This window comes from Typopeltis vanoorti, chromosome 9, assembly GCF_054136105.1.
Source record: "Typopeltis vanoorti isolate ZY-2024b chromosome 9, IOZ_Tvanoo_1.0, whole genome shotgun sequence".
Lineage (NCBI taxonomy): Eukaryota > Metazoa > Arthropoda > Arachnida > Uropygi > Thelyphonidae > Typopeltis > Typopeltis vanoorti.
In genome coordinates this window covers 98,059,960-98,072,734 of record NC_143557.1, presented here as the reverse complement: position 1 = coordinate 98,072,734, position 12,775 = coordinate 98,059,960, and the positions used below count along the sequence as shown (strand labels likewise).

The 12,775-nt window shown below is 34.6% G+C and overlaps 1 protein-coding gene across 5 annotated transcripts in view; it reads left to right on the top strand.

Annotated features, from left to right (window-relative positions):
* Positions 1-334: 334 nt before the first annotated feature.
* Positions 335-12,775, top strand: part of LOC150103285 (uncharacterized) — a 454,389-nt gene continuing 441,948 nt past the window's right edge. For all 5 annotated transcript variants that reach the window (XR_016548822.1, XM_090397913.1, XM_090397914.1 and 2 more), the window contains exon 1: positions 335-624. The gene's annotated coding sequence lies outside the window, so the exon portion shown is untranslated. The remainder of the gene's footprint in view (positions 625-12,775) is intronic.

The following is a 12,775-nucleotide window of genomic DNA, read 5'->3' as shown; positions in this document are numbered from 1 at the left end:
TTTCATTAAGAAATCTTATTTTATTTAATGTAAAACATAATTTTTCAATTGATATTCTATAACTTCCTTTAGTTATATTATTTCTATCAAAAATATTCTGCATATCCAAGTCAGTAAGGTAATGACTCATTTACAAGCAAAGCATATTTGAGGATATTGAAACTCTCTTTTTGACTCAGAGCCAACACTTACTGTAAGCTAAGTTTAACTGAAGGCTTACCTCCCCCTGTCTGGGCTGGAGTGGGCCATTGCTTTGTACAGCCATCCAAGTTTTCCTGCACTAGCACATCACTGTAAATATAGCTGGCTGGCCTTTCACTCTTCCTACCTTCATTACAGTCTTTTCTCTCTTCCTCCTTTTATTTTGTTTATATTTTTGATTTAAAGTGACCACACTCTATATTTTATGATTATTGAAAGTTAGTTGCACAATATAAAAATTTCAAATTGTGCTTTAAGTGAATATTTTGTGCCTGTGTGTGGTGTTTTCTGTACAAGCTATAAGTATGGCATTTTGGCAATCCTGAAAAAATAAGCCATTGGTAGACATTGGTTTTGATCTGCAAGTTATAGGAATGGATTTTATTCATGCATTAATGTATATTACTTGAATTTTGTTGAAAGGTAATTTTTTCCACATTATGTTTTTTATTTATAAAAATTTTAATTTCTTACATATGATAGGTTTTTGAAGAATGTAAGTTCTACTTCAATTTTACACCACAAAGTAATTTGATCTAAGAAAATAAATAAAATGACATTTAAAGTACCATAAAGAGTTCTGTGCAATATATGGAGTGAGTTAAAAGCATTTTATTACAAAGAGTAGCGTTTAGTAACATAGTTCATTGATCTGCAAAAGCTAATGACTTCTGACTAAAGGCTGTATAAAGATACCTATATCAAAGAGTCCATGTTTTGTTTATATGTTTTAAATAGAAATCCTTCATCTGCTAAAATAAGCTTTTTATCTGAAAAATAATTTGTAATAGTCAGTTTTAATTTTATTCTAAAAATTTAATTTTAGGAATTACAAAAGTTGAAGTTAATCAAGTATTTAGAAATATTTTAATGAGATTTGTTATAACACTTCATTGATGCAGTATTTGCTTGTATTATGTGTCAACTTAATACTAAATACTTTATCTTATTAGCTAGATAAAATATAGATGTAATGCTTTAACTATTTAGACAGAATATAATATATGTCCTATGAAAAATTTTTTGAAGAATAAAATATATTATGATACATCTTCTAGAGATATTTATTTTTGCTGTGTTTTATAAAACTCTTCATAAATTTCAACTGATGCTATAAATTGAGAGAATTAGTGTTTTTGTTCTCTGTATTATTGTCACTATACCTATCCTATTTGGCTTTAAATTCATTCAGCATATTGGACTGAACAGTCACTTTTTATTTAAAAAAAGAAATCTTTTCCTAATACCTTTATATTATTGAAAATTTTGGTTTTTTATTAGTTGGCGTGATTAGAGTTCCAGTGGCATGTTATATTAGCAGGGTTATGCTACAAGAAACTGAAGAGGCAAGGGATCTTGGTGTATTGATGGATAAGAATTTAAAGTTCAAAGGTCACATAGCAAAAGTTGCAAATACAACTCTGAGGATAATTTCTATGCTGAAGCGAACCGTGACATGTAAGGATAAAGAAGTAATTTTGCCTCTTTATAAGGCTTCGATAAGACCACACCTGGATTACTGTGCACAGATTTGGTCTCCCAGGTTCCAAGGGAATAAATAGAGAAGCTGTGGAAAGGATGCAAAGAAGAGTTACGAAGATTATATCCAGATTATGGGATTTTGATTATGAGGACAGATTGTGAATATGTGGATTGCAGTCTCTGGTTAACAGGAGAAAGAGGAGTGATATGATAGAGGTCTATAAACTTTTGAATGGGTGTTATAGCATTTCAAATGATGAAATTTTTCGTTATATGGAAGACGGGAAGAGAACACAGGGGCATCCATGAAAGTTAAGGTTGTTCTCAGTCAAGAAAGGGTTAATAGCTATGTTTTTCTCCCAGAGAGCAGTGAGTGAGTGGAATAATTTGCCCTTATGGGTAGTGAGTGCATCTAGTGTGAATGAATTCAAGGGTAGGTATGATAGCTGGGGTTGGGTAATTTACAGCTTCCCTCGATGAGTTCTTGACTCCTGGAGGTCTTAGATAATAATAATAATAAACATTCAACAAATAATTTAATTTAATGTTAGTATTAAGAAAACATGAGTATCACTGTTATAAAATCATCTGTATATAATCAATCATTCTGTTTCTGCATTAATGACAAAAGGTTATTCCCATTATTATTATTTTCATCATCATAATATCTGCATGGAATTAAAGGACTCATCATAGAAGAGGATACCATCCTAAATGTCACAAAGTTAGTTATACTTTAAATTCCTTCACCATCCTCACCAGTAATTTCACTCACTCGCCACCTATGTATTAAAGCTACGCTTCATTTACTAGCTTGTGATTCCCTTATATAACTTCCAAGGCTTGTCCCTATTTTTGTTCTTTCTTGTTTACGAACCATTAGGAAATCTTTTTACTGTGCATTTAGTAAACTGCACATAGAAACTTATGTCAAAATTGTACCATCACTATTTTTACTTCTATCTATGAAGCTCTGCATATCATATTCTCTTCAGCCTACATTCATATTACCTTTATCTGTCTTTTTTTTTTTTTTTGCCTTCATCTCTCCAAAATCCAAATTATTTAGATTACATAATCCAGATGTGTTCTAATCCGATACACAGATTGGCCTATAATTTGAAACTTGAGTTCTGTCATCTCCCTTATGAAGTGGTACAATCTTGTCAACTACCTGACACATTTCTTTAAAACACATGGTAATATTTCAAGTCCCATAGCCTTATTGACATCAAGTTTGATCAAATTTCCATATACCTCTTGTTCACTCAGTCATTGTCCTCCCCCTCCCGTCATTGTTCTCAAACTCTGTATAATGTCACATCCACAAGGATAAAATATCTTTATAAACTGCTTATTTAATATCTCAACTATGTTCTCTGCAGCACTTATCCTTTTACCAGTTTTTTTTTTTTTTTATCAGCCAATGTCATCTTTCAGTAATTGTTCATTTTTTCTGTTGGCTACATATTGAAAGAATTCCCTAGAAGTTTTTTTGGCTTCATTAGCTAACGACTGCTCATACTGTACCTTTGCACTCTTAACGAGTCATCCTAATTGCCTATTCTTTGTACTCTCCAATGAAATGATTTTTACCACTCATCGTATGTTGCTTCTATAAAGCCTTCTTCCTTTGTACTGCATGCTTAATCTCTGCATTCATCTTTCACACCAAACTTATTTAATTTTCTGACTGTTGGAATACATTTAGACATTGTTTCTACCAGATAATTCTAGAATGTCACCCAAACAACACTAAACTCCTTTCTACCCAACTTCTCTTTTGGGATTTATGTGATTATAAAAAGCTCAAGCTGTCTCCAGAGTTTTTCATAATCACCTAAATTCTTTCCTCTCAGAAGTCCTCACATGGCTGGCAACTACACAAGTAATCACTTCATGATCAATGTGTCAAGTGCTTTTTGCAAAGTCCAAGAATATCACTGCATATGAATATCCCATATCTACCACATTTGTCACCTTATCATAAAATATAAGTAGATTGCTAAAGCAATGCCTGCCCTTTACAAACCCCTTTCTGACCATCATAAAGAATTTTATTTCCATCAATTCAGTCCTGTATTCTCTTCTTTACCAACCTCTCCAATACCTTGACTACAACTACAGATATACAGACTTGTCTATAATTAGAACACTTCTCTCCCAGAACTATATTTGTGAAGTTGTACTATTTTATGAATTATGTGTCAACATATACTAGAGATTTGGAAACAGTGAAAGTTAGATTGCTTGAGGTGGGGGGGGGGGCATGTGACAAATGTATCCAGAAACATGTACAATTCACCATTGAAATTGAAAGTCAGATTACATTTCCATTTCTCAATACACTTGTCACACATCTTCCCTCGAGCAGTCTGTCCTTCACTATTTACCATAAGCTTACATGTATTGGTTTGTACATTCATGTAAACTCTTACTAACACATACACTCACTAGAACACTCAAAAACTGAGCTACAAATGTTTGTTCTGATGAGCAAGTTCTTAAGCATGAATTGCAAATTATCAGCACTATTTACCTAAACAGTACCTATGGCAAAAATACTGCCAACAAAATTCTTTAAGACGACACCTCAAAATAAAAATAGATTACAATAAATCCTTAGTCATTCCATACATTAAAGTGTTATCTGAAAAACTAAATGAAGTACCACACAAATGCAACCTTAATGCCAACTTTTAACCTCCTAAAAAATTAAAAAAAACTTATTCGACTTCTGTAAGGGTCCTCTTCTGGCCCCACCCTGGAGAGTGTATTGTATTTAATGCACCAGTAACTTGTCTGACAGATCTTATCCAGAAAAAGGAACACGACAAATTAAATTGAGGGCACTGTGTTGCCAATATAGTTATAGTCAGTATAATCACTGGACACAAGATAAATTTATTTTTTGGAATATATTGGAAGAATTATATGCATTTTATTGAATATTTATTTAATTAGTGATGCTGAGACTTTTTTATTTTGTATGATGTATTTTATTTTCTGAGTCCCTATTCTGAGACTGAATGATATTATCGAGGTTGTTAATAGGTTTTGGAGTGAATTTTGTATATAATACTTAATAATAAATGAAGACAAAAAATAGCAGTAAGAACTACAACAACCAGGCACGAGGCATGCTAATCGAGTGTGTTGAGCAGTGTGGATTTTACTAAGATGGTTCATTGTCAGGAGTGTAATATCAGATGTGTTTTTTGAGAGATTAAACAAGAGATGTGGGAGAGAATAAAGGTCTGCAGAAAGTGTGATATATTAATGGACCGCAGTGATTTGAATGAAAGTCAGGAACAGAAGTGAAGAATACTAGATGAAAGGCAGTGATCAATGTTTGATATCTTGAGATTGATATATAGAAGAGTGAGCATGAGAATATGAATGCAGATAAGGTGATTGTTAATCTGGAAATGATTGAAAAAGGAAAAGTGAGCATAAATGTGTGAAGCGAAAGTGAATATAACTGACAGAGCTGTTAGCTGTTGAAAGTTTTTTTCACTTGGTTGTACTATAAATTAAAGATGCCAAGAAATTATATTCTTGGTTTCATCCTTTATTCAAGTGTAAGCAAGCAAAGTTTGTGCATGAAGTAACTTCACGACTGGGCTGCTTGTATATAGAGGCTAATGACTTCACATCAATTGCCTTAGCATCCCAACATGCATGTCCTTACAGACATGTATAATGCAATGCATTATACATGTCTGGATAGTAATAAATGACATGTACAGTATAATGGATTGCATTATATATGTCATTTATGTCATCTGTTGGAGATACATGTCTGAGACCTCAATAAAGGTCAAAACTGGTTTGGATAGTGATCCTTCCTAATGCATTGCATTATACATGTCCATAAGGATATGTGTGGGTTGCATTATACATATCCATAAGGATATGTGCATTGCATTATGGGAGACTAAGGCAATTGATGTGAAGTTATTAGCCTCTATATACAAGTAGCCCAGTTGGGAAATTACTTCATGCACAAACTTTGTTCTCTTACACTTAGATCAAGGATGAAACCAATAATATAATTTCTTGTCGTCTTTAGTTTATTTTAATTTAAACGGACAGAGTAAGAGCTGTGAACAGGAACTGGAGTGATTGCTGTAATGAATTCAAGAATTGAAGAATAAAATGATTAAGATGAGATAATACATATACAAAATGAAATTAGATGTACAGTGGATATGAACAGAAAAGTGAAAAAGAATAAAGTGAAAGATAGTGGGGAAAAAGAAGTAGCAAATGACTAAAAAGTACCACAGTATGGAAATTCTGTTATAAAAGGCATGGTAAATGAGAGGGTGCACAAAGTCTGTTTTCCAGGAGGGAGATGAACAAGGTGAGGGTGATGCTGAATATGAGAAGTAAGCATGCAAAGAATTTAGTGGTTGTAATGAATGATTTGGTTCAACATAGAGAAAATGTGATATTGGGAGAATGAAAAGAGTGAAAAAAACAGTGATAGTAAGAGTAGTTTGTGTGTTGCCCAGATATGACATGAGTTGCATTGGAAAGCAAAGATTTTGAATGCAGTATTAGTAGAAATGTGAAGAGAAAGGAGTACAGTTTGTGAATGTGGTACGAGTTTGAGGAACAAATGGAACTATATGAGTGAATTACATCTGAATGATTTTGGAGTGAGTCATCTGGAAAGACTGCTGCTGCTGGAAGAAAGTGTGTAATGAGTGATGTGAACAAGGTATTAATGTAAATGAGCAGGAAAGTGGACCAGGTGAGACCCATGTGAATATGAATGGAGATCCGAATGTGAAAACAGAAATGTTATTTGGAGACAAAGTGTAAGAAAAGTAGATCTGAAAGCAGTAACGAATTAATGTATGGCCTGGAATACATGGGGAGGAGATGATTGAGCCTGGAGGTTATATGAGATAAAGAATAAAGGTGATCAGACAGGAATACATATGAAGAAGTCAGATAGGCAGCATGAGTAGGACTGCTTATAAAACAAGAAATGAATCTTTATGCTTATTTACAAATTCCAGGACTACCAGAAATAAGGGAGGTGAAATTGTTGCATTGATTGAATTTATTTGCCCAAAAATAGTTGAACTGGTGTACAAATTGCAGAGGATAGGAATAGATAGTATGTTGTTGGAAGTTTTTCCACTTGGTTAAACTATAAATTATAGATACCAAAAAATTATATACTTATTTAATCCTTTATCCAAGTGTAAGCAAACTAGTTTATGCCTGAAGTACTTTCAGGACTCGGTCAACTTGTATACAGAAGCTGATGGCTTTACATCATAAGGATATGTGCTTTGCATTATAGGATACTAAGGCAAGTGATGTGAGCAGTGGAATTTTACCTTCTTTCCGTTCTTTAAGAATCTTTTCCACTGCCATACTTTTATATAACCAGCTGACTCTTTTGCATATTCCTTAAAATTTTATGGCTATATGTCATCCATTCCCACAGCCTTATTAACATCTAACCCAATGAACACTTAATGCATCTGATTCTTTCACCTTTAATTCCCCTTTTATTTGCCTTTTTCCCTCTCTTTATCTCTTCTGTGTGTTGTACAGCATCATTCACATCAGTATGAAATGGACTGAAATTTCTCATTAAATAATAGTGGTTATGGCAAACATGGTAACTCTACAACCATAAATATTCACTGATCTCACCTTTCCATAATTCTTCTTCTTCTTCTTCTTGTTTGCCACGTAGTAGAAAAATTCTCTTGAATTAATTTTGGCTGACTAGCCCAGCTTCTCTCACATTGTTCTTTTTATTTATTTACCATAATTATCATGTATTTGATCACTAATCACTACCTATTGTCTTGTACCTCCTCCATAACTTTTTTTTTCCTTTCAGTATTATCATTTAAAATGCCATCAAAAGAACTATCTTAAGTGTACAAATTTATGAGCTAAATAAACATGCATTTTTAATGTCTGCATCACTTATTCATTGGGCTTTGCCCCTTAAATACTAGAAACTATCACTGCTCATATTTAAAGATTTAACAAAATTCTTTGAAGTTAGCAAACTGGTGGCTGGAGAACTTTTTCAGACTGCAAGAGAATGAATCGGGGAGGATATTATTGTTAAGAGAAACCTTTAGAGTCAGAGACTCATTGAGGGAGGCAACATATCACTTGTACTAACTCTCTTTCCTTTTTTTTTTTTTAATTCATTCACAATACCTTTACTCATACCTCCAATGAGTAATCTTTTCCCACACTATGGAAAAAAATCTAGTTCTCATCCCTTTACTGCGTTCATCACTTCCATCTCCCAGTGCTCCATAAAATTAAAAATTCCACCTACTAGTATCTTGTATAACCCTTTCAGAAGTTTGTCTCAATCACATCACCCTCTCTCTCTCCTGACTTTTAGTGTCTGCAGTTCACAAATTCTCTATCAGTCTGTGTAATCTGTTTTTCACAATCCCGATGTCATCTTTAACACTCCCTTTTGCACTGTCTTCACTGTATCAACATTCACCATAGAAACCAAGAGACTAGACCTGTGCACAATACTTCAAGTGAGGTCATATTAAGGCCTAGTAAAGAGGCAAAATGACTTACTTATCCTTGTTAAAGTTTATTTCAGCATTGCAAATATCATCTGAGCTGTATTTGCAATCTTTGCTATATTGCCATTGAATTCACTTCCTATCTACTAAAATTCCAAGATCCTTAGTCTGATCAGTTTCTTATAGCAAATCACCAATATAATATATTAGATATTTCATTATGCCAAACTGCATGACTTTACATTTAATAATATTGAACTAGAAATTTCACATACCACAAATTAGTGAGAAAGCCACAAGAAGAATGACTGCTTGTCTGATAGCAAAGAGGGACTGCTCTTTTACACTGCCCCTCTTTGCTAAAAAATTGATAAAAAAAAAAGTTTTAAAGAAGCAAACAGGTGATCTGATGAACTTAACAATCGATGGTAGTAAGAATGACAAAAGTGATACGAATGTAGCGGAAGTTGAAAAACAAAATGCAATTAATGATAAGGTAGTGAGGGGAGTTGACAGCAAACAAGTCTCTAAGGCTGGCAATAAAATTGAATGAGTGAATTAGAGTGAAAATATGATGCAAGATTTGAAAGCTGAGTTATGTCCAGTGGTGAGCTATAAGGGGCTTGCACGAGCCTTTTGTTAAATTTTTCTCAAATTTGCGAGCCCCTTGTTCATCTTGTTTACTTTTTTATTTTTTCAAAAAAAATTTTTTTTTTAAATATATTAAGCCACAAACTCATACGGTAACCTAACAAAAATTAGTCTATTCGGCAGTGTATAGATTATTTGGAATTATTGTTTCAACTCTATAAGAAATGCATCCAAGTTTGAAAATAAAACAAGCGCATGGGCTATCTTTATCGTTCTCCCTTCTGGTAGCCAATCGTATGGTAAAACCAGTAGCCAATCAAATGTTTTATAAAAGATTTGATTGGCTACTGGTTTTAAGTTAATTGATGTTAATAAGGCTGTGGGACTTCATAATATATCACCACGTATTCTGAAGGAATATGCCAGGGAGTTGACATATGCCTTGATATATTTTTTTTAATATAAGTTTTGCACTGGGTCAAGTTCCAAAGGAGTGGAAGGAAGACAAGATTGTGCTGCTTCATAAGGGAGGTGACAGAACTCAAGCATCAAATTATAAGCCTATCTGTGTTGTTGTGGTTAAAGTATTGGAGAGGATAGTGAGAACCAGGATCCAGAACTGGATTGATCTTTGATCTTTATCTTTGGACAGCATGGATTTGCTGAATAGAGGTCATGTTTTAGTAATCTACTTATTGTTACAATAAGATGATGGCTTCATTGGACAAAGGAAATGGATACACAGTAGTAGTATACTTAGATTTTGCAAAGGCTTTTGATGTATTACTGCATGATAAGTTGATAGTCAAACTAGAGCGAATGGGGGTTGGATATTAGATTAGTTCGGTGAATCGGAGCCCGGCTATCTGATAGGTATCAACAAGTTGTTTATGGGGGGGAGCAATATCCAGGAGGAGGAAAGGCACTAGTGATGTGCCTCAGGGGTCTGTTTTAGGACCATTGCTGTTTAACCTGTATGTTAATGATTTTGAGGAAGATTTGGATGGGTATATTCAGTTGTTTGCAGATGATGCAAAGTTGGGATGTGAACGCTGAGGAATAAAGCAAATGTTCTGGCCTTACAAGAAGACTTGAATAGATTGAGTGAATAGGCAGAGGAGTAGGGATATCATTTCAACATTGCAGAATGTAAGGTTTTAAATTTTGGGAAGCATAGATGGGATGTAGAGTTTGTTTGGTGGGGGATATATTATTGGAGGTGGATGAAATAAGAGATCTGGGGGCTGATGGTGGATAAGGATCTAAAATTTAGAGGACACTTGCCAAAATTGTGAAGACAATATGACAAATTCTGGGAATGATGCGGAGGATGCTGACTTGTAGAAGCAAGGAGATTCTTGTTCCATTGTGTAAGCCCTTGATTAGACAACACATGGACTACTGTGCACAGATTTGGTCACTTGGTTTTCAAAAGGATGAAGAGATGTTGGAAAAGGTCCAGAGGCAATTGACCAAGGGGAGGTGACAGAACTCAAGCATCAAATTATAAGCCTATCTGTGTTGTTGTGGTTTAAGTATTGGAGAGGATGGTGAGAACCAGGATCCAGAATTAGATTGATCTTTGATCTTTATCTTTATGAGGAAAGATTAAGAAGATGCAATTTACAGAATCTAGTGGATAGGAGATAGAGGGGGTGATATGATAGTGACATACAAGTTGGGGAGAGGTTGTTATAGGAAGAATGTTGAAGAGGTTTTTCATAAAATGGTGGGAGATCAGCAGAGAACAAGAGATTATCTCTGGAAGCTGTATAAGCAGGATGTGAACAAGGGAGTGAGAAGCAGTTTTTTTTTGCATGCAGAGTTGTGAATGAATGGAGTGCCTTGCCTGAGAATGTGGTGTCTGCAGAGTATGTGTTTAAGGCAAGGTATGATGAGCTGTGTGTATGATAGAGGAACTTCCTAGATGAGTCTAGGATTCCATGGGGTCTTCGGATAATAATAACAATAATAGTAATATACTTCAATTTGTATAAGTTTCCATTAGCCATATTCTTTAATACTGTGCACATCTACTGTGACATATGAGGAGCCTAAGTCTGGTCCAAATCACCCACATGGCCTCCAAAGTACAAATCACATGCTTTCTTGATCAGGAATGGACTTGTTTCATGGCATTTAATGTCACTTTGTGCACATAAAAATGAATCTGGGCATGGTCTGCTAGACCCCGACGCTGTTCTTGTGATTGGGTTTACTATGGACAGACAGGAAGAACTGTTGCCATTAGCCTTGGTGAATATAAAAAATTCATCTGGCACTATTGTTATGGCAAATTGGGTCTAGCAGACCATGCCTTGGATACCACTTCACACAGGATCAGTTGGAAGTAAACAAAAGTGCTACACAGAAGTCATAAGTCAGAGAGATTGTTTTTGGAATCAATAGACGATTTAAAACATACTCCAAACTTCAACAAGTATGGCTGTATAAATTTACCAAAACTCTGGGAGACAGTCATTTTAAAATCTAACTAATATTTGTTTTCTCTTTTTTTCAACATAGATGGTGCCTAATTATTATATAAGGTGCCTCCATGGAGTCAAAAGACTCGTCGCCGGAGACCCAATATTGACATACTAATTGTTATTCACACAATACCATTATTCATAATTCCCCTTAAACTCATTCACAGATGAAGCATTCACAACCACCTCTGGCAATGCATTCCATCCATTTACAACCCTCCAAGCAAAAAATCTAGTCCTAACATCCTTGTTAACCACACTCTTACACAATCTCCAAGGATGACCCCCCCCCCTCATTCTCTCCCTTCCTGCACTGGTCTTAAAAAGGTTATCAGTATCAATCCTATAAAGCTTTTAATAATTTATATGCCTCTATCATATCTCCTCTCCTACATCTATCAACTAGTTTTTGAAGCCCACAGACCTTCACTCTATCCTCATAGGGGATATCCCACAGATGTTTATAAAGCGGAACAATCACTTCCTTATCCCTGCTTGTCAGTGTGTCCTTCAATAACCATGTAATCTGATGTGAAGTTTTGTCAACCTTTGCAATATGCCCTCGAAACTTAAGTTCTCTGTCCACAATAACTCCCAAGTCCCTAGCCTCATCAACTTCCTGCAGTTCAGTTTCATCAATATAGTAAACAGCATGTGATCTCATCCTTCCAAAATGCATCACCTTACACTTGGCCACATTAAACTGCAGCCATTTAGTTTGGCCCAAACCGTCAGCCTATTTAAGTCATCCTGCAAGATATCCACATCATCTGAATTAACTATCACTCTTCCCAGTTTTGCATCATCAGCAAACAAGTGGATATCTTCTTTCAAAGTATTCCCAATATCATTGATGTACAAATTAAATAATAGAGGACCAAGCACTGAGACCCTCTAATCCAAATCACTATTAGTTAAAATTAAAATACAAGGAATTAAAATCCTAGTGATTAGGATTTTAATTCCTTTTGTTGTTTTGTTACAGTTTATTTAGTCCACAATTGTATCAAATTATTTCTTTCTTTTAAGGTTACATGGTGATCAGCATTCATATTTATAAATTTAGGGACACAAAAACACATGTGTTGAACACGTGTTTTTGTGTCCCTAAATTTATAAATATGAATATCAAATTGTTGTTTTGCATACTGTGACAAGCTGTTTTTGTGCTCTGAAGATACCAAAGGTTGGTCAATTGGTAGAGCCTCTGCTACTAATGGCTCACTCAAAAAGTTAAGCAAGTTTGAGTGTGGGTAGTAGTTGGAAGGGTCAATCATTCGATACTGTGGCACACTCTCCCCCAATGAGTCTGTGGACTCCCTGGAGGTGTGTCACCTAATAATAATAATAATATGCTGGATATAATACCAACAAAATATCAGCAAATAAGTTAATAAATATTATTTTCTTATCATTCTGTGTTGTCATAAATAACATAAGCAGTAGTTGGGATCCCATTTAAAATATGTTTTAAAA